Genomic DNA, 22,419 nt, shown 5'->3' with positions numbered 1-22,419 from the left:
TCGTGAAACTGTATGCAGAACCGGGAGTCGTCTGAAAAGAAGACGTGGCGGCACTCCTCTGGTCAATGATGTTATTGTGCGCACCGTTGTCGGAATGCCTTTCCTGTTGTCGCGCGAGAAATTCACAGCAATGGTCGTTTTGGTGCCAGTCTTTGGTGCTTGAGATGACATCGTACAGTCCTTGGGAATACGTGTCCTCCTGCAAACAAGCCCGTATCCTGCTTCTACGTATGTGACGTCGTAAGTTTAGTTTTTGTGGCCCTCACCTATCGTGTGGTGGTGGAGTCTGTAAATGGAATTTCAACTAAACAGTTTAATGTGGCACCTAATATCTGACACCGGTAAATCACCCACCAAATCCACGATAAAGCAATTCGTCTGACTACAAAATCAAACAATGATCACAAGGAAACTAGTTTATTTCAGGTACGTAATCAACTTCACAAGAAATAGATAAAACAAACATTGAAATTAATAACGTAACACCTCCGAAGGATCTGGAATGTGATTCAAGTGAATGTGTATCTGGACAAAACGTTTATATTATTGGGAGTCACACCATGATTCCCGTAGGTTAGTGTATAGAATTAGAAAATAGTACAGAAGGATATGCTCGTACATCTGCTGCCGGAGTTGAAATAATATGGGAACTCTAAGTGCAAATAAATCGTCATTATGAAGATCACCATTAGGACGATCAAAATGAAGATAGTTTATTTCATGTACGTAATCAAATTCACATGAAACAGATATAACAAACATTGAAATTAATAACTGAAAACTGTTGCGGCCATATCACAACAGGCTTATTTCTGCAAGTGGCGACTGTTGTAGCTGGAAAATTAGTCATGGCCAAGTACCAACAACACGTCTCTGTCTGCATCTAAGTTCAACTCCGCAGGATGAGAGAGCATTTCGTCCAAAGGGGCTCAGATCTGCTCAAGAGTTCATCTAGAAGAGAAGCCTGGAACTGAATTTACTATCTGCAGGATGCTTCTGACAAGGAATGAAAACAAATTTTTCTGAGTGCCGACCAGTGATATTTTGTCTTACAAGACAACCGCCTATCTGCCTTACAAGTATTTCGGGTAGTACACTAGTCGAAAGTTGTTAGTCTCGGCGCTCTAAAATGTGTCTAAAAGTGGCCAATACCGTAGGGCTTCTGTAAGCACAACTGCACTCCCAACTCCCACTTATAAATTATTTATATGAACCAACACTAGCCGTCTTTACATTTCATTAATCATCGAGCGGGTGCACTGTTGTAAAAAGTACAACAGCAGCAGTTTTTATGCCTGATCGATGCATTAACCTTGAGCTATTATGCTATTGCTGCCATGTATTCCGTTGTCGATGTTTTCTCGACAGATTTAAAGTGGCTTCATTTCATTTGGTTAGCTTTCCCAGTTTGTTTTCTTAATTGTAAGCAACGACGTGTCGAATGCTGTAAAAAGTAGAAAGGAGCCTGCTGGTGGGACAATTGGAAGTTTTGTTCCAGCTGTCAATGTCAAGAGGAAAGTGTGCTGAAAAAGTAACTACATTTGCTCGTTCTCTTTTTTTGTTTTTATAGAGACACGTTAAAAGTTACTTTGGTTACACCGATATCGGAATTTATTTATTTATTTCAGTTCTTTGATGTATTGTTCCAATTCAAAGGGTCTATCAGACGAAGAAATTCGCAAACTGCTCGAAGAAAGTGATGATAAAGTCTATACAGACTTTCCAGACCTAGAGGACAGTAAAGCCGATTTGAGTGATGAAAACACTGAATAGGACCATGGCGGTGAATCTCAACTTGAAGGTGAGGATGGTGATGATCCCGAAGAGACGGCAGATGCATGATGGTTCACTATTGAAAAGACTAAGTTCCAGTCTGGTGTAAAAGCGAGTGTGCTAAAACATCAAAAACCAACAGAAAAAAACGTTGTGCAAATTCCACCAGATCGGAAGATAGTTGTCATGCGTATAACTTATGGAGTTAGTGCTTTTTAGAAAACAATTGACCTTAACTTTATTGATGAATTCGTAAACTATACAAATATCTATGTAAGTAAACAGCGAGATGCACATAAATTCTGGCTTAAAAGAGGTAATAAAGTGACGAAATAATGGCTGTGTTTGGGATTATTTTGAAGAAGAAGACGGAGAAAATGCCATCATGCTAATGTACTGGAACTCTGGGCAGCACACGGAACAGGAATGCTACTGCTTAGGACTGCAATGAGCTACAATAGGTTTCTATTTTTTTTTAAGCCGTGTGTGGTTTGTTGATATGGAAACGAGGAACGGCAATAGAAAATCTGTTAAGTTGGTTGCAATTCCTACAGTGTTGGATCCTTTTGCTGCTAAATGCCAATATTCTTACAGCCTGGTGCATTCACCAAGATAGATGAGACCGCTATGGAGACATCCCTATGGAGACCGCTGTAGATGGATTCAGTACATACCCAGCCATCCGGCTAAACATGGGACAAAAATGTTTCCCTGTGTGATGCAAAAACAGTTTATTGCAGTAATCTGGAGGTTTATTGCAGCATGCAAGCAAAGGAGAATGTCGGGTATCTAATGCTCCTGAGGATGTAGTGAAAAGATATGTGGTACCTATAGAAAATTCTAACAGGAACCTAACAACTGACAGTTGGTACACAAGATACTTCCTTTCTGAATATTTGCCGCAGAAGACTATCTCTTGCATTGGTACAATGACGAAGAACAGACGTGAAATTCTTTCAGGATTTCTCCAAAGCAAAACAAAAGAAATTGGATGTGCAATATTTGGATTTCAGTAGAATGAGACCTTAGTTTCATATGGTCCCTGTAAAAACTGTTCTATCACACTTTTGTCTGCTACGTATGACGTGGCGACAGTGGATGAAGAAACATACAAATCTTGAAACATAATTGCGTACAACTTGACAAAAGGTGAAAGGTGGGTTTGACGTTGTAGTTAAAATTTGTGCCTGATACTCCATTTCAAGAATTACAAGGAGATGGCCATTGGCTACTTTTTCATTTTTCTGAACATCGCCGTAATTAATTTGCAGTCAAATTGTCTGAGAAAGGTGTTACGAAAGTGAACATACTCGTATGTCACAAAAACTGGCTAAATCGTTATTTAAAGAACTAAAAGAGTAAAGGTTTTGTTATGAATGTTCAAGATAGTGAATATGAACTGCTTTCTTCAATAAATATAATACTTTCCAGAATACTTTGTTTAAGAAAAGTTTGTTTTTACTGACAAATGACCACGTTGTAAAATTTACAACGCGCGCCTGCTCGTGTGTCAACCGTAGGCGCGCCTGCCGGAGGGTTTAACATTCAGTTTGGCTGCACCTGGGTATGCGCTGGCAGCCAACTTACTACATAAAGTTACAAACTGTCTGCTCTCATTCCACTTTCTAAGATATTATATTAACAGTCCATGCTTTTTGGCGATGTTTGGTCTCTAGCTATTTCCCTCTACAATGGCTGCTCTCCTGTTAGCCCTGTCATTAATTGTCACGCATCTCATGGACACAGCTCCTGAAACACAGAATCTGTTGTCCTGCTCGTCCTGGATGTACAGTCTCCACTGTCTTACTTCAGATTCTCGGCACGAACGACTTTATTTCTGACTCTCGTTCCACAAAACACAGCTTGGCCTGACAGTATACCAGCCTCACATTTCGCATCGCATAGAGGGGAGCGGCGATTCAGCAAATTGGCGCTAGGGACTGACTCCTCGTATGCCACCCTTCATCCAGCCTGCTTTAACCGTGCCTTCTCAATTAGCTACGCATGCAAATTAATGTACTAAATAGTTCTCATAATCTAAGTACTTCTGTGTTGGCAATCTTTGGTGCTAATATACATTTCATTATACGGTGCATGTTAATTTATTCCAAATTAATTTGTATTTGGGCAAATTACACCACAGCTTGGTTAAACAACCGCCTAACAGTGTGCCTGTATGATCCCAGACAGGTGAGTGAACAGTGTGTTTTCCCCTCAGGCACTAGTCGCGTGCAGCCGCTGAGATCCCTGAAGTCATCCATATTGACAAGACTGTCGTGGAATCCTAATCAATTCAAGCAGCAATATCGAGGAATCATACAGACAAATCTCTATATAAGACGGTCCCAACAATGTATTATGTATGCATTAAACCGGGGACCTGGAAACGATGAGCGTTGCTTCGCCCCGCCGTAGCCCTCAGTGGTTCAAAACCCTACAACGGGCTACAGCAGTCATCCCAACCCACCGCCGCCCCACACCGAACCCGGGGTTATTGGTTCAAGCACTATGGGACTTAACGTCTGAGGTCATCAGTCCCTTACACTCAGAACTGCTGAAACCTAACTAACCTAAGGATATCACACACTTCACTCACACATACCCGAGGCAGGCTTCGAACCTCCGACTGTAGCAGCAGCGCAGTTCCGTACTGAACCAGGGTTATTGTGCAGTGCAGTGCAGCACCCAGTGGACCCATCCAGGAATGTCTCGTGCCAGACGAGTGTAGCCCAAAATGTTTGCATGGTAGAATAATGATGGTGTATGCGTAGGTGGAAATGGTGATTGCGCAGCAATTGCCGACACAGTGTAACTGAGGCGGAATAAGGGGTACCAGCTAATGTTCACCGAGGTATATGGAAAACCGCCTGATAAACCATCCACAGGCTGGCCGGCACATCGTACCTCGACAGTAATTCACCAGGTGGATTCGTGCCGGGGACCGGCACTCCATCCTGCTCGGGAAGCAGCGCTAGAGACCGCACGGCTAGCCGGGAAGGGCATCCCAACCGTTGCCGAATTCCGACAGGGGATGGTAACCTGGGATAACACGACCCTCTCACTAACTACCAATATTAAAATGCGATTTCCAACTGAGAAACTCATTGCGTAATGTTTCTTCTACAGACTATGTACGCCCATTCTCATAAATTAAGGATAATGCCGACACATGGTGAAACAACACTCTGGTGGGTAGTTTGTGGGCTTAAATCACTTCGGGGTGTGACCATACGGTCGCACGGTGGCGCTGGCAGCAGTCCACATACGCAGAGTTGTGTTGGTGCATGTAAGAGTACAGTGCAGCGAGTAAGTGTTCGGACATTTTTAGACGTGCTAATGGTGACTGTGTGTTGAAAATGGCTCAAAGAACACATATTGATGACGTTATGTGGGGTAGAATACTAGGGCGACTGGGGCTGGCCAAACACAGCAGGTCGTAGCATGGGTCCTCCGTGTGCCACAAAGTGTGATCTCAGAGATTATGGCAACGATTCCAGCAGACAGAAAACGTGTCCGGGCACTACAGTACTGGATGTCCACAGTCTACAACACCACAAGAAGACCGATATCACACCATCAGTGCACACAGACAGCTACGGAGTACTGCAGGTAGCCTTGCTCGAAACCTTACCGCAGCCACTGGTACAGTTGTTTCCAGAAACTCAGTCTACAGACGCCTAAAGAGACATGGTTTATTCGCCCGGAGACCTGCAAGGTGCATTCCACTGACCCCTGGTCACATGGGAGCCCGTAAAGGCTGATGTAAAAAACATGGTCGTTGGAACAGTTGTTCCAAGTTATTTTCACGGACGAGTCCAGGTATAGTCTGAACAGTGATTCTCGCCAGGTTTTCATCTGGTATGAACCGGGAACCATATACCAACCCCTTAATATCCTTGAAAGGGACCTGTATGGAGGTCATGGTTTGATGGTGTGGGGTAGGATTATGATTGATGCACGTACACCACTGCATGTCTGACAGAGGAACTGTAACAGGTCAGGTGTACTGGGACGTCATTTTGAACCAGTATGTCTTCCTTTTCAGGGGTGCAGTGGGTCCCACCTTCCTCCTGATGGATGATACCGCAGGGCGCCATTGAGCTGCCATCGTGGAAGAGTACCTTGAAACAGAAGATATCAGACGAATGGAGTGGCCTGTCTGTTCTCCACTCCTGAAGCCGATCTGGGAAGCTCTCGGTCGACGTATTACTGCACATCTTTAAACTCCTACGACACTTCAGGAGCTCCGACAGACATTGGTGCAAGAATGGGTGGCTATACCCCAGCAGCTGCTCGACCACGTGATCCAGAGTATGCCAACCGGTTGTGCGGCCTGTGTACGTGAGCATGGTGCTCATATCCCATACTGATGTCAGGTGATAAGATGTGTCGCGTGTATGTTCTCTATGTGCCGACGCTATTAGCGCCAGTTTTGTATAGTGCCACGTTGTGTAGCAGCACATTCTGGACTTATCCTTAATTTATGAACATGAGTGTAGATCGACTTACATATACCTGCTTTATGCAGTGGCGTTAAAATGCGGCATTTCCAAATGGAAGCATGTAGTACATTCCCTTTGTTGACGCGTCTTTCGTGGTGTCCCAGTTCTAAGAGACAGCAGTGCAGGGTGATTGACCTGGCTGGCGACGGCCGGCAGCGTGGGAGGATGCGGTGCTGAGAAGACCCAGCGGCGGCCCCACGAGGCGGACGGGCGAACGCGTCCCGCGGAATCCCACGCTGACAGCAGGCTTACAAGCAGAGCCCTGCACACTTTACGGCTCACCCAGACACGAGCCGCCACGCCGCGTCTCCCTCCTCACCTCCGTGCTCCGGCCCCACATCGGGGAACATCGCAGAATGACAAGGCTACTGTGAGAAACGGCAGTTTTGCTGCCGCATATAGAGATACTGACACAACATAATTTTAGTGCAAAAACCATCAAATGCAACTACTGTTATTGTTGTGGCCCTTAGTTCGAATAATGATTTGACGCAGGAAAGCCTCTTCATCAACGCATAAGCTCCGAAACCTACTTACAGTGGAACCTGCTAACTGTATTCAAGCCTTTGCCTCACTCTGCAATATTTATACCCCACCCCCCTCCCTAGCCCACACACGCGCACTTCAAGGATGCACTCCATACTAATACCTTCAGGAAAGAATTCCTGTCACTCAAATTTCTGAAAATTACCGGACAATCAGTTTAATAAGCCACAGCTGCAAAATACTAACACGAATTCTTTACAGACGAATGGAAAAACTAGTAGAAGCCGGCCTCGGGGAAGATCAGTTTGGATTCCGTAGAAATACTGGAACACGTGAGGCAATACTGACCTTATGACTTACCTTAGAAGAAAGATTAAGGAAAGGCAAACCTACGTTTCTAGCATCTGTAGACTTAGAGAAAGCTTTTGACAATGTTGACTGGAATACTCTTTTTCAAATTCTAAAGGTGGCAGGGGTAAAATACAGCGAGCGAAAGGCTATTTACAATTTGTACAGAAACCAGATGGCAGTTATAAGAGTCGAGGGACATGAAAGGGAAGCAGCGGTTGGGAAGGGAGTAAGACAGGGTTGTAGCCTCTCCCCGATGTTATTCAATCTGTATATTGAGCAAGCAGTAAAGGAAACAAAAGAAAAATTCGGGGTAGGTATTAAAATCCATGGAGAAGAAATAAAAACTTTGAGGTTCGCTGATGACATTGTAATTCTCTCAGAGACAGCAAAGGACTTGGAAGAGCAGTTGAACGGAATGGATGGTGTCTTGACGGGAGGATATAAGATGAACATCAACAAAAGCAAAACGAGGATAATGGAATGTAGTCGAATTAAGTCGGGTGATGTTGAGGGTATTAGATTAGGAAATGAGACACTTAAAGTAGTAAAGGAGTTTTGCTATTTGGGGAGCAAAATAACCGATGATGGTCGAAGTAGAGAGGATATAAAATGTAGACTGGCAATGGCAAGGAAAGCGTTTCTGAGGAAGAGAAATTTGTTAACATCGAGTATAGATTTAAGTGTCAGGAAGTCATTTCTGAAAGTATTTGTATGGAGTATAGCCATGTATGGAAGTGAAACATGGACGGTAAGTAGTTTGGACAAGAAGAGAATAGAAGCTTTCGAAATGTGGTGCTACAGAAGAATGCTGAAGATTAGATGGGTAGATCACATAACTAATGAGGAGGTACTGAATAGGATTGGGGAGAAGAGGAGTTTGTGGCACAACTTGACCAGAAGAAGGGATCGGTTGGTAGGACATGTTCTGAGGCATCAAGGGATCACCAATTTACTATTGGAGGGCATCGTGGAGGGTAAAAATCGTAGGGGGAGACCAAGAGATGAATACACTAAGCAGATTCAGAAGGATGTAGGTTGGAGTAGGTACTGGGAGATGAAGAAGCTTGCACAGGATAGAGTAGCGTGGGGAGCTGCATCAAACCAGTCTCAGGACTGAAGACCACAACAACAACAACAAATTTCTGTTTATCAGATACGCTGTCCTTGCTATGGCAAGTTTGCGTTATATCTTCTCTGTTTCGGTCATCGTCAGTTATTTTGTTCCCGAAATAGCATAATTCGTCGCCTAGATTTCGTGAATCATTTCCTAACCTAATTGTCAGCCTTTCTTCTTCTGGGTAGAATTTGGGGATAATTCAGGACCGTCATCTAGACTGGATGGAACACACAACTGTAGTCTGTAAGTAGGTGTCAGCTTCACTTCATTCATTAAGGAAATTTTAAAAAAGTATTTCCTCTCGAGCTTGAAAACAAACTCGTAGAGTCGCGCCCTATCCTACATTATGGTGACCCTATGCTCGAAAGACTTTCTCATGAGAGCTCACGTCGGCTGGAAATGGTATTGAGTTTTTGTATGCGATACATTTGTGATCCACGGTGTTTCGACCATATCACTCCTGATTATGAACGATTATCATGGCTATACGTGTCGGTAAGTGTAAAGATTATTATAGACTGTGTTTGCTGTATCGCCTACTCAATCATGGCACTCTTCCATTTATCTTCAACCCATACACTACTGTCTGAACAACACAACAGAAATGTTCGTTAACGACAAAATAAAGTCCTCTCTGTACCACTACACAACACTGCCACCACTTTTGTACCAAGAAACAGACCTTGGCTCAATCTTCCTTAATATATCAGAGAAATTAAAATCCTTTCAGACTTCAAAAGACAGCTAATGAGACACCTTCCACAAAAGCTAACTCTTCTTGCAGTTCACTCCTGTCAACGCTCCCTCACCCACCACTTTTCTCTCCCCTTGTCTAAGGAGTTCTTTATTGAAATTCAATTCTTTCTTACCAACCACTGTTACTTTCATTTCAATCCTCTCCTCTTCCACTAGCCTTCCACTTCTTCTAATATCAAACAACGCTTTAAAACCGCTAAATTAATAAATATAACTCACAATGCTGCTATGATTTTGTTACTGTTACTACTGTTATTACTATCATTATTATTACAGCAAATTATTACTTTTGTTAATGATCCAAATTATTATTATTACTATTATTGTCAATTATTACTTCTACTGATTATGACAATTACCATTATTTTAACTACTATGTAATATTCTTTTGTGTTTGTTGTTCCTTATCAGATGTAAGTGAGGGCCTTAGGCCCTAATCTGACAAACTAAATAAGCAGTAAAAAAAATAATTAATTAACTTTATCAGCATCTCCTGCTTTAAGGCTGCTACATTCCATTACCTTAGTTTTACTTTTGTTGATATTCATCTTATAACCTCTATTAAAGACACTATCCATTCTAGTCAACAATGTTATCGACAAACCACTTAATTTTTGGTTATTGTCCTTGACCTTTAATTCTGCTTCCAAATACCTCCTTCAAATGTTCGTTTACTGTTAAAACCAATGCTATTGAGAACTCTACATGGAGCCCAAGTTATATTTGTACTCTCATGTCCAGAAGCAGATAATCACAGACCCAAACATTGGACCTAGGGGAAAACCACATGAGACTGAATGGAAATAGAGGACCAACGTTGTTTGATGGCAGTCTGCACTGTTGCCAAATTTATTGAAGGTGGTGTTCTTCTTGAGGAGTCCCAATACCACCTCTCCCTGGAGGGTAGAATAGGCAATGTCACATGATGTCATCACCCCTTCTCCTCTCCCATCCACACTTCAATACCACTCACTGGTTCCTCCCCTCCTCCACTTGCCCTCCTCTCCCTTGCTTCCCCTCCCCCCCCCCATCCCCCACTTATGAATTGGTGGGAGAAGGACTCAGTCTGCACTGAGTTGCTTGAGAGGTAGGACGAAAAATACTGCCTTTATTTATCTATATGTGAATTGTCCTACATCTTCCTGCCATCCTCCACTCGTGAATTGCTGGGAAAAGAACAGTCTGTGTCGAGATGTTGGTGAGGAAGTTGCTATATGTGTGTACAACATTTACCGTTGATGTGATGCTGGCAGAGAGGAGTTTAGTAACTGTATTACATATAAAAATAGAGATGAGAACTGTGTCCATAGTATAAAGGCACATTTGCATGCCGAGCGTGAGTTTCCGCGGAAACGCGAAATATTAATTAAATAAATAATCAGTGACTAATAAATAAAGCCTATGGCACACAACTGCAGCGCTGTGTCGCTGATAAAGACAAAAGAATAATTACGTTACTCTTATGTCTGTTTAAGAGAGGAGAGAGAGCTCAGGTAGAAGTGGTGCGAGAAGCACGTATTTTATTTTATTGTCTGGCACACCGCCATATTTTCATGTTATAGAAGAATACTGCGAGTTGCAACCACACTAGGCACTCGATTCTGTAATGAATCTATATTTATAAAAGTAAGTAGGATTATGAACTGTAGGCTATTTCATTGAATATATCTGATTTAACTAACTGTGTAACTTTTTTATGTTTAGTAGACAATCACCTCTGTACGACGTATTGGCATGGCTGGCAAATCATTGTAATATTGAGATTAGATCATGAGTCCGTACCTACCGCAGCAGTCTTTGGAAACGATTTAATTACGAAGTCCGATTATTTTAGTTTTCTTTCACGGTCAACTACGAGTTACATTGCCTTTTCCAAATAGCCATTATCAAGCGTCTGATACCGAATAATTAAACGTCCACGTTCCAGATAAGGCAACGTTTATTACAACCAATCACTATCACTATTATACATAATTAATATTTTATTTTATTTTTATTTATTTATTTTATATTGGCGACTGCGTGTCGGACTTGTTATTTTGTCATTTGTTACATTGTTCTCTTTGTTTCATGTGAAAAATCAACTTTCTGGACCTGGACTTGACTATATGAGAAATAACAAAAATCTGAAGATATTTGCCAATTATAAAATTTTGCGGGAAGACGCAATGAAGCTTCCAGCAAAATAAGGTAAGACGCAGCATCTTTGCATTGGCAGGCTTGACCAGACGCATAATTCAATGTATTTGCTCTTCAGTAGATTCTGTAGTATTTCTTTCGCGCGTAGCAGTTTTCAGTGATAAATTTCATTCTCAGTACTTTTCCTTAAACAATAACTCCTGCAACAATACCAATACACGAGTGTACAATATGGCCGACTTCTGTACGATACGTTGTAACATGGCCAGCAGCCATTAAGAATAATCCGATATTCAGTCTACATTTTTAAATTAACAAACAGCCATTGTTGCTACGAGCGATTCATGCTCAACTGCATTTTATTTTAAAACCAGTGTCAAACATTATTTTCTTGAAACATATATCACGTGTGGCATGGTCATAACTAGAAAACAATACGCAAGGATGGAACAGCAAAGACATACTATTCAGACGCAATCCGACTCGGACGAGAGACAAGTGTTAGAAAATGACTTTACGACAGCAACCGGTAGTGACGATTCATCAAATATTGACGCAAGTGTTAACGGAAATTTTGACAATAGGCCGTCCACCCCAAAAATTTCAAAGTCTCAGTCAGATCCCATGTTAATACATGACGTCACGTCTAATGACGCGGCGGGGGCAGAGACCTTGCAAACAGTAAACATTGCCAACATGTTACAAATGTTAATGAAACAGAACGCGGAAAACATGGCAACCTTAAAGACACAAAATGAACAGTTATAGACACAAAATGACGAAATTAAATCTGATCTCATAGCACTCAAGACAGGTAGTGACACTTTGTGTAAACGTGTGGAACTTATAGACGCCACACTGACCAAACAGATGACTGAACTCAGTACGAAATTTTCCAAGCTTAATACGATACAAGAAAAGACTACAAATGACGTAGCACTTTTACAGACACAAGTAAAAAACCTTAATGTCACGTGTGAAGCTCTTACTGAACAAATTCAAACATATCCTTCAGTACACGACAACCTTGAAAAACGAATTACTGACGTGCAGAATAAATTTGACGATGTTGAACAACACCTGACTGACATCTTACAATCTGATGCCACAGCTCATTTTCAAAATATTAATAAAGAATTTCATGACTGGGTAGAGAACAAAGACAAACATTTTGATAGATGCATACGTGAAAATTTACCAACAATTGTGCACGACTCCGTAGCGGAATACATCAGTAATAACAAACAGCTGATTAGTGACGCAGTACAATCCGTCACTGCACCCATTAGACAATTCACCGATCAACCACAGTCTGAATGTAACGAAAATATCAGTCAAAATGTACAGTTCAGAAACCAATATACATTCGAGTATGACACACACATGCCGCACACGACAAACACACAAGAACAAAACACACCACGACTACAACACATACCACGAGGTGCAAACACATAAACAAGCTATTATCATTGTAAACCACAGCAACATTATCGTAATTACTCGCCAGCTGAACATTGCAGTAATTACAGTGGAACAAATCCATATCACAATGCGAAGGAAGAAGAAAGCTTAATGAAACACAGGCAATTTCAGATTTTTATCCCAGAAAAACGAACCATTCATCCGGTGATTTTTCTTAAATCTTTTAGTAACGCATTTCCACGCACTTGTATTGACCGGAAAAAGATTTCATATATTGTCGGTTACATCCAAGGCGATGCAGCTGTCTGGGCATACAGTCAAGCTGACGTATGTACCACGTACAGTGAGTTTGAGCGTGCCTTTCTGAACAAATTCTGGTCGCAATCCGTCCAGGAGCGACTCAGAAGACAAATTTTAGAACCTGAAACTTTTAACAGTAAAAATGGTAACTTACGCAGATATTTTGAAAAATACTTGAACATGGGACATTTTTTAGACGAACCAGTCGCCACACGTGATATACTCCGTGCGTTGAAGGCCAAATTGCCTTTCAACATTAAAGAAAAACTCCTACATATCCCGGATGACGATTCAGATTATTTTTTAACAGCTTTAGATTCGGTTGACATGTTACTTGAAGATCAGCGCTTCGCGCGGCAAAACAACAGCCACAATGTTTACACTAGTGGAATGCAAAACATGCAGGCTTGCCAACTCAATTCTGGCGCGTCCACAGTTGGATACGCGGTACAACAAAAACAGCAAACTCACATGCCGTCTCAATACGGAAATCAAAATCAACACGCGTATTCCAATACAAACAATAGTTACAACAGTAATAACACTTCATGCGGCAATCCATACAAAAGGCACCGCGGTAATAACTACAACGGTAACAACGGATACATAGGCAACAACAAAAACACAAACAGAAACAGAAATAATAATAACTACGAGCCAAGACAGCGTCAAGGCTGGACTCGTAACGATCAATTCTTTCATTCAAACACTGCTTTACCACAGCAGCCACCAGGACAAAATTGGAGCATACCTTATGACCGATAGGTAAGTTGTAATGCGCAACAGCAACAACAACCGCAAAAGTTTGGAGATCGTAACAGGCAATATCCGAATGTGAATATAATAGAAATGACACCTGATACACAACCTCAATCTGTGTCAGTACCTAGTACAAATGCTAATCCAACAAACTAGAAACAGTCACTTCTATGCCCCGGGTCGTGGCTGAAGAATTCTTGGGGGGCGACTTCAATGTTAATCAGTTATTTGACACCACAATTGAACAACAAAATAATGATATGCCTAATAATTCTAAACAAAAACTACCTGTTTTATTTATAAGATACAACCATAATGACAATATATCAGATGAACTTTTGCAAGACAGTACACAATGTCGTTCAAACACAAATGAAATTGTTTTAGCATCTACTACTGGTGTAGTAGGTGGGATTCCAGCTACTATTATTCTAGATACAGGTGCAGCTGTGAGCGTTTTGTCTTTTAATTTCTATAAAAAGATGTGTGAATTGGAACCTGTGCCTGAGTTTCCTGCCCAAAACTGTAAAATAACTACTGCTCTAGGTAATAAGTCATGTAGGGTTACGAAGCAAGTTTTTGTAAACATTAAAATAGGGAATGGAACCGTACAATGGCCATTCCTGGTTGTACAAAACCTTGTGACAAATTGCATATTAGGAATAGATATTATGAGCGAGAAGGACTGCATTATAGACTTCTCCAAAGGTAAATGCATTTTAAATGATAAAGGCAGTGTAATTATTATTGATTTGGACAGGAGAACTCTAAAGCATGACAAACACTGTACAGGGTACAAGGTTCAGTTAGTACTTGACAATGACATTCAAGACACGCACACACACTCATCTGACACAGAGCTAATGGACTTGAAAACATTGCTTGATCATAAGATAAATGAAGCTACAGCTCTCAGTGTACATGAACGTATAAAACTACAGGAAGTGTTATCCAAATATTTACAAGTTTTTACCAAACGATTAGGTGTTATCAACACGTATGTGTACAAGATTGAAGTTAAGCCTCACAAGATCTTCTACCACAAGACATATAACGTACCGTTATCTCAACGACCTGCTGTGTGGCAAGAACTGAAACAAATTACAACGTAGATTATAAGTAGTATAGAAATTTTCATTTCAGCGGTTCCAGTGACGCAGTTGAAGACAGAAGAACTTTTCTTTCAACGCCGCGGCACCACCGAGAAGACTGAATATTAAAGTAAAATTTATGATTACGTAGCAGTGAATGATACATAAATTTTTCACGGAACATTTGTGACTGTAGGTATCACTGACTTGGTATGACACCTGACGAACCGACAGACGTCATCTGTGAAGCGATCTTTTACTTCGAGAAATAGATTAGACGCACATCTCTCAGCAAGAAAAGCATCTACCAGTAGCCAAGGCCACACAGACACTATACACACACGCACAAAACGCGAGGAATCTAACAGTTTTCCGTCTCTTATTATTTTGAATATTTATTGAGTAGTGAAAACGCCTGGTCTTGCCTACTGATGTAATGAATGTTGTGTCTAACCTATCTTAATTTCAGATGATATCACAAAATAAACATCGATAAAATCCCAGCAAAACTGATAAAGAGGACGTAAATATCTGCAATTCATGTAATCAAATGTGACACAATTAGATAATTTATAGCTATGTAATAATGATGTAAACATGTTTATGTGCAACTGTATTATATTTATGCTAAGAAAATATGTGACGTGTGTATGTATGATTACTTATATTTTTTTTCTTCTCTTTCAATGATGTATAATGTAACTGTTACTATGTAAAAGAAATTTGAACAAAACGAGTGCCAAAAGGTCATTGCATAGTGAACCATTGTTCACGGACATTAATGAACATTACTAACTCTGCAACTACGCAGAAACCTATGGGAAAGAAACTGTTAATGACATTCATTATGCATCGTACCTATGTAAACGCGATGAACCATTTCTTTGATTAATAACTACGAACATTTAGGTGAGCTATATTCAGCAAAAAACTGAAAATGTGAAGTGCATATTTCGTGCATCGTCTAGTGACAAAACTACAGTATCTAACTTCAAGATGTTAACTGGATTAAACGGACACAAAGTGCCTGTCCAGAAAAGAACACGACGGGTGGAAGAATTTTGGTTGGAACTTCAGGGAATGAAATGTTCTCGAAATGTGACGGACACTCTTACCTGGACTGTCCAAGGATCCACACCAGCTATGTACCGTCCGAGGTTCTGCAACCAAGCTTCCACGGAATGTAAAAAAAAAAAACCAACTGCACGTGGACCAATTACTAACGGGTCACGTCAGATCTGTAATAAACAATGTTTTTTTTTAGTCACAACGAACTGCATCACAACGACTATAATGGAAATGGAAATGGACACGCTTATGTTTTAATCACGTTGTTATACAACGATGATACTAACCTGTGAAAAAATTATTGTGCAGCAGATGAATATGAACTGTAATAACGACACGATGTGAATAGGTCGACGCACCTGAAACATACGGACATTTTTCTTTGAAGTATTTCAAAACAATACTATGTAACTAAGAACATTCAACAATCTGAGTTGTATTGTGATATAACAAATATTGTAAATTTAAAACTAAGTTACCTGTTATAGAATGTAGTCTTCATATGTAATCTTGGTTGAATATTTTCTTTGTGCAACGACTAAGATACGCACGCACACGAACAATATGAACTGCATTACTGTGCCGCGTGATCTAACTGTATGATATAACGGCACTGCCAGAGTCACACAGACGCTTCTGCGCATGCGCGCACTCTATCTGCCAACATAAGAACTTTTACGGCGCACCCGCGTCATTCAAATTTTGTATATAATGTGTATAATGTGTGTAATGTAAGTCATGTGAATAGTTGTAGATAACTTAGATTTTCTTGTGCCTTTAGGTGAATTGCTCGCCTGCAGGTGTGTCCTTTCGCCTCGCAATTCAGGGGGCAATATAAAGGCACATTTGCATGCCGAGCGTGAGTTTCCGCGGAAACGCGAAATATTAATTAAATAAATAATCAGTGACTAATAAATAAAGCCTATGGCACACAACTGCAGCGCTGTGTCGCTGATAAAGACAAAAGAATAATTACGTTACTCTTATGTCTGTTTAAGAGAGGAGAGAGAGCTCAGGTAGAAGTGGTGCGAGAAGCACGTATTTTATTTTATTGTCTGGCACACCGCCATATTTTCATGTTATAGAAGAATACTGCGAGTTGCAACCACACTAGGCACTCGATTCTGTAATGAATTTATATTTATAAAAGTAAGTAGGATTATGAACTGTAGGCTATTTCATTGAATATATCTGATTTAACTAACTGTGTAACTTTTTTATGTTTAGTAGACAATCACCTCTGTACGACGTATTGGCATGGCTGGCAAATCATTGTAATATTGAGATTAGATCATGAGTCCGTACCTACCGCAGCAGTCTTTGGAAACGATTTAATTACGAAGTCCGATTATTTTAGTTTTCTTTCACGGTCAACTACGAGTTACATTGCCTTTTCCAAATAGCCATTGTCAAGCGTCTGATACCGAATAATTAAACGTCCACGTTCCAGATAAGGCAACGTTTATTACAACCAATCACTATCACTATTATACATAATTAATATTTTATTTTATTTTTATTTATTTATTTTATAATAGCATCCTTCATGATGGCTGAAAATATGAAGTAATGGAGGACCAAAAAAAGAATCCTTTTCGTCAAATAGTGGCGGTGCTGTGTGATTGGGTGAAGTTGTGTTCCACAACTCATACGGATGGTTGCTGTTGCTTGCACTGCCAACCTCATCCTTTGAAATGGCTCGTCAACCTGCCTCCTCCAGCATGCAAGGGGCAATTCCCACCAATACAGCGACTGAATGATATTATTCTTTTGTGCTACATTTTTTTTGGTGTGCAGCACACTAATGGTAGCAATATAATCAACTAATAATAGTACCCACTGCTGCTAAACAGGTCTACAGTGACCCATCCTCTTCAACAGCCACAGACCAACTGGGCTAGTTGAAAATGTACTCACCGGAGAGTGCTCGAAAAGTGTGACATCATCGGCGAAAAATTGGCAGGAACCGACACGAAGACAGAATTCCACTCTCCTATACCTAAAAATTGGCAGGGACCAATAGAAACAAAGGAATTCTACATCCAGTCACGTGACCATGATATCGGTGGATATAAGGCAGTTGTAGTCACTCAGTGGAAAAACCATGGAGCATGAACAGCCACTAAGATCTGCCTCTGCCTAGCAGAAGAAGTGTAAATGTAAGGACATATGGTTTAGTTCCATGTCTTCATGCCATTGTCTGTGGAAGCTTACTTTCTCTTCTTCTTCTATGTTCATCAACCTCTGGCATGTCCAGTGCAGCAGAAACCTCCAGCATGTCAGGACCTCGAGCAACCATCGGCATGTCAAGGTCAGCAGCAGCCACTACCAGCTCGTTGGGACCAGTAGTGGTCTCTGAGCAGGTGGTAAGAACAACAGCGCCATGGGGTCCTACAGAGCACCTCACCAGCATGATGGAGCATGACAAAGAGCTGCTGCCCTCGTCAGTTTGTGCTGGGGTTTCTTCAGCACACAGCGCAGGTCAGTACTGGCCTCCAGTATACACACAATCCTACAACATTCCGGTGTTACTGCCAGGACTGCGTGCTTCTGTGCTGTATGAGACGCTGCCGATTCTTCCCTGTCTCCCATTTCTGATAATCACTTCAACTTATAATTTAACAGTTAGCTGGTGAAAGCACTTAAATATTGACTGAATTTTCTCGTTGTGGGAGTACTATAGGACGATCTCTCGTAATTGTTAAAAACCATTCAAAAGACAAGACCGCACAAAATATTTTCATTCAGGACAACCAGTTCCAACTGTCTTTGCTTTCATTATCAGGTCTTAAACGTCTTTGTGTAGTACAACATGCTCATTTTATGCTAAAATTCGTGCACAAGATGTCAAATGGATGACAAACGTTTATAACATGGTGAATTTTTTCCACTTTACATCTTGTGCATGAGATTCAGCGTAAAATAAACATTTTCTCTACAAAACTAATCTTTCCAGAGAGATTGAAATACGCAATTGTCAAACCTCTTCATAAGAAAGAGGACAAGAGTGACTTAAATAATTATAGACCAATCTCATTACCGACTTCGTTTTCTAAAATATTCGAGAAAGTTATGTATTGAAGAGTAGTATCACATTTAAGTGAAAATAATTCACGCAGCATGTCACAGTTCGGATTCCGGAAGGGTTACTCGACTGAGAATGCTTTCTACACATTTACCCATCAAATAATACAAGCCCTAAATAACAAATTTTCGCTAGTTGGTATTTTTTGTGATCTCTGCGAGGCATTTGACTGTGTGCATCATGTCACACTCATAGAAAAACTCAGGTTTTAGGGAATTGAAGGCTATACACACAGCTGGTTTGAGTGATACTTAATGAAAATTAAGCAAAACGTTGTGCTGAGTAGCACAATTAATGTTGGGAGGCTGGTAAATTCTAGTGAATGGGGATTTATCACAAAGAGATCAATTTTAGGTCCAGTGCTGTACCTTTTTCACGTGAATAACCTCCCACTTAACGTTCAGCAAGTGGAACTAGTACTTTTTGCAGATGACACGAGTGTTACAATAAATCCCATTCCAGAAGAATCAGCTGAAGATATTGTTAAGATTGTCTTTCAAAGAATTATTAAGTGGTTCTCAGAAAACGGATTCTCCCTTAATTTTGAAAAAAACTCACTATATCCAGTTGTGTACGACGATTAGAGTCATACAGACAATTGATATAGCATATGAACAGGGCTCAGTTACAGGGTAGATTTCTCCAAATTTTTGGGTGTTCTCACTGATGACAACTTGAACTGGAAGAAGCATATTACACAGCTTCTCAAACAACTAAGCTCAGCTTCTTTCGCTCTTCGTATAATCGCTAGTCTTGCTAATAAACAGATCTGCCTCCTAACATACTTTACATATTTCCACTCAATAACGTCTTATGGAATAGTTTTCTGGGGTAACTCACCACTTACACAAAAGAGAGCAGTGAGAATAATTAGTGGAGATCACCCAAGGACGCCATGTAGGCACCTTTTCAAGGAGTTAGGTATTTTAACTGCACCATCAGAGTACATATATTCGCTAATGAAATTCGTTATAAATAACCCATCTCAGTTCGCGAAGAACAGTGATGTTCATACGTACAACACAAGAGGGAAAAATGACCTTTAGTATCCATTATTGAATCTGTCAGTTCCTTAAAAAGGAGTACATTATTCAGCAACAAAAATCTTTGATCATTTCCTGACAACATAAAGTGTTTGGCAGGTAGCAGATCAAGTTTTAAATCTAGTTTAAAATCATATCTTTTGGACAACTCCTTCTACTCCATGGACGAGTTCCTGTCTCAGAAATGGTAAAAAAATGTACCTCTAATTGTAGTTGCATCTGTAGAACTAAAAATTTCGGTAATATTAATATTAGCACCAATCATGTTTGTATATATATCTTGTAATCTGACTTGTTCCACATAATATCGATAAAATAATCAGGAAAATGATCTACGGAACATGACATAACTAAAACTAAACTAAACTAAAATTAAGACCTGAAGATGACAGGAACAATTGTCGAAACCGATAGTCTTCAATAAAAATGTTTTGTGCGATCTTGGCTTTTGAATGGTTTTTAATACTGAAATATTGGTACAAAAACACCTGTGGACACTGACTGACATGTTGTGTTAGGGACTGAAAATGCATCGAGATGTGTTAAACAGCGGTTTACGTATTTGGAACGGAATGAACTCTGCCATGCAACGTCAACACATGAGCTCCAAGTATCGTTAACCTCGTCAATTCCCATTCATTCATTTTTCTGGCCGGACATTATCTATAATATCTTTGTCCAATGGAGTGGGACTCATCGTGAAATCTGGAGGCCGACCCATTTATGTGGAACACTCCACTGTTACAAAGTTGTTCGGCCTACTGAAGGTGCTAGTATTTGTTTTCGAAAGACCGACCTGTGGACTGCCTTGTATTAAAGCTATGCACAAGAACATTGTGAACTATCTCCGCAGATCATGCAGATGATTTAGAACACTTTTTGAATATGGTGTCACAAGATAAAGCTAAAGGAACACCCATCAGTCGAAGAGAAATACATGCTGTGAATTCTATGTGTACAAGAAAGCTTTATTTGCTAAATTCTGTAGAGGTGCGAAGATAAAGAACCAGTTGATTTTTTATGTAGTGCACCCAATGTAGTGATTCTTCAACAGAAAGAGGTTCCTACTCAATGGTCTGAAGATGACCACAGTAGTGGTTGAAACCGGTCACCTTGTTAAATAAATCGTGATCAAGACTGTTTTTAATAGTAATTATCTATAAGACATTGAACACTGCTGTGCCCATAATGTATTCAAAAGTAATTCAATGTATTACCGTTGAATAAAAATGTGTATTACTGCCAATCATGTTTTTATTTTGTTCATATCTCTCATAATAATTTTACTGCTGCCAATAGATTCACTGCAATGTCGAGACTACTGCAGCAGCACCAAGCTGAATCACGTCGGCACCACAGTTAACATTTTCTGTCGTTGTTAAACTGGATGATGAATCGAACTTCCATGCGTATATATAGCACCTGGACCTTGCAGCTCCGTTGGCGGCATGTATATTTTATTTAAAAGCCCACTGCACACCAAAACCTGATGTAGTCGGTACCATGGCAAGGTGGATGAAGCGTCCTCGACATAAAGACTTCCTTGTAAATGACTAATCCTACGACAATGTGGAAGAAGACCGGGTGAAGAAGAAGGAGAAGAATGGGATGCTCCTTCCCGATAATGTACAAACTATAACTGTAGGTCAATCCAACTGTGGCATGACAAATGTTCTCTTGCCACTGCTAACACACCCAGATGAATTCCGCTTTGACCATGTATGTGTATTTTCAAACATGCTGTTTCAGCCCAAGCTCCAGATGCTGCAAAAGATATACAAAGTTCGATTTCGTAACATACATTGCATTCAGTGAAAGCAGTGAAATCCCTCCACCAGAAAAAGTGAAACCATACACCGTGTTTATAATTGATGATGTTCCTGTGGAAAATCAGGATCAAATTCTACGACATTTCCGTTTCGGTCTTCATATGGGTGACGACGTATTTGATTTGGTTAAAATCTATTTCAGAATCCTGAAACAGTTGATGTACGATAAAGCAAATCTAATTATAGCTTTCAGCCAAGACAATCTGAATTCAAAACACATTTACCAGGTGCACGTAGCAACTGATATGTCATTCAATGATTTTGTAAACATACGCGCAGATTGCTGAAATCACATAGAGCATGAGTTTCTCAACACTGATAAATCAAGAAAACTGACTGGCGGTAGGTACAAATGGAACTTCCACGAGTTTCATTATATATAGCTCTAGTACCAGTGATGAGTATGTTAGTTTACATTTCACCATGGGCTAGTTCGGACGTATGTCAGGCACTCGGCCCGAGAAAATAGATGTGCACACGCATAGATTGCGTATATACATAGATGGAAAATTTCAGCCTCCGAAACATAAAGTTAAGGAACTAGAAGAACGTAAAGTTAATGATCTAGAGATGTATGTCCAGACCATTCTCGAATGATCAACGACATAATAGGTATACTACACCACAGAAGTCAAAGAAAGCAGTCAGCATCACTTCCAGAAAGAGATTTTCACTCTGCAGCAGAGTGTGCGCTG

This window comes from Schistocerca nitens, chromosome 6, assembly GCF_023898315.1.
Source record: "Schistocerca nitens isolate TAMUIC-IGC-003100 chromosome 6, iqSchNite1.1, whole genome shotgun sequence".
Classification (NCBI taxonomy): domain Eukaryota; kingdom Metazoa; phylum Arthropoda; class Insecta; order Orthoptera; family Acrididae; genus Schistocerca; species Schistocerca nitens.
The sequence above is the reverse complement of the archived record's forward strand: the minus strand, read 5'-3'. Positions refer to the sequence as shown.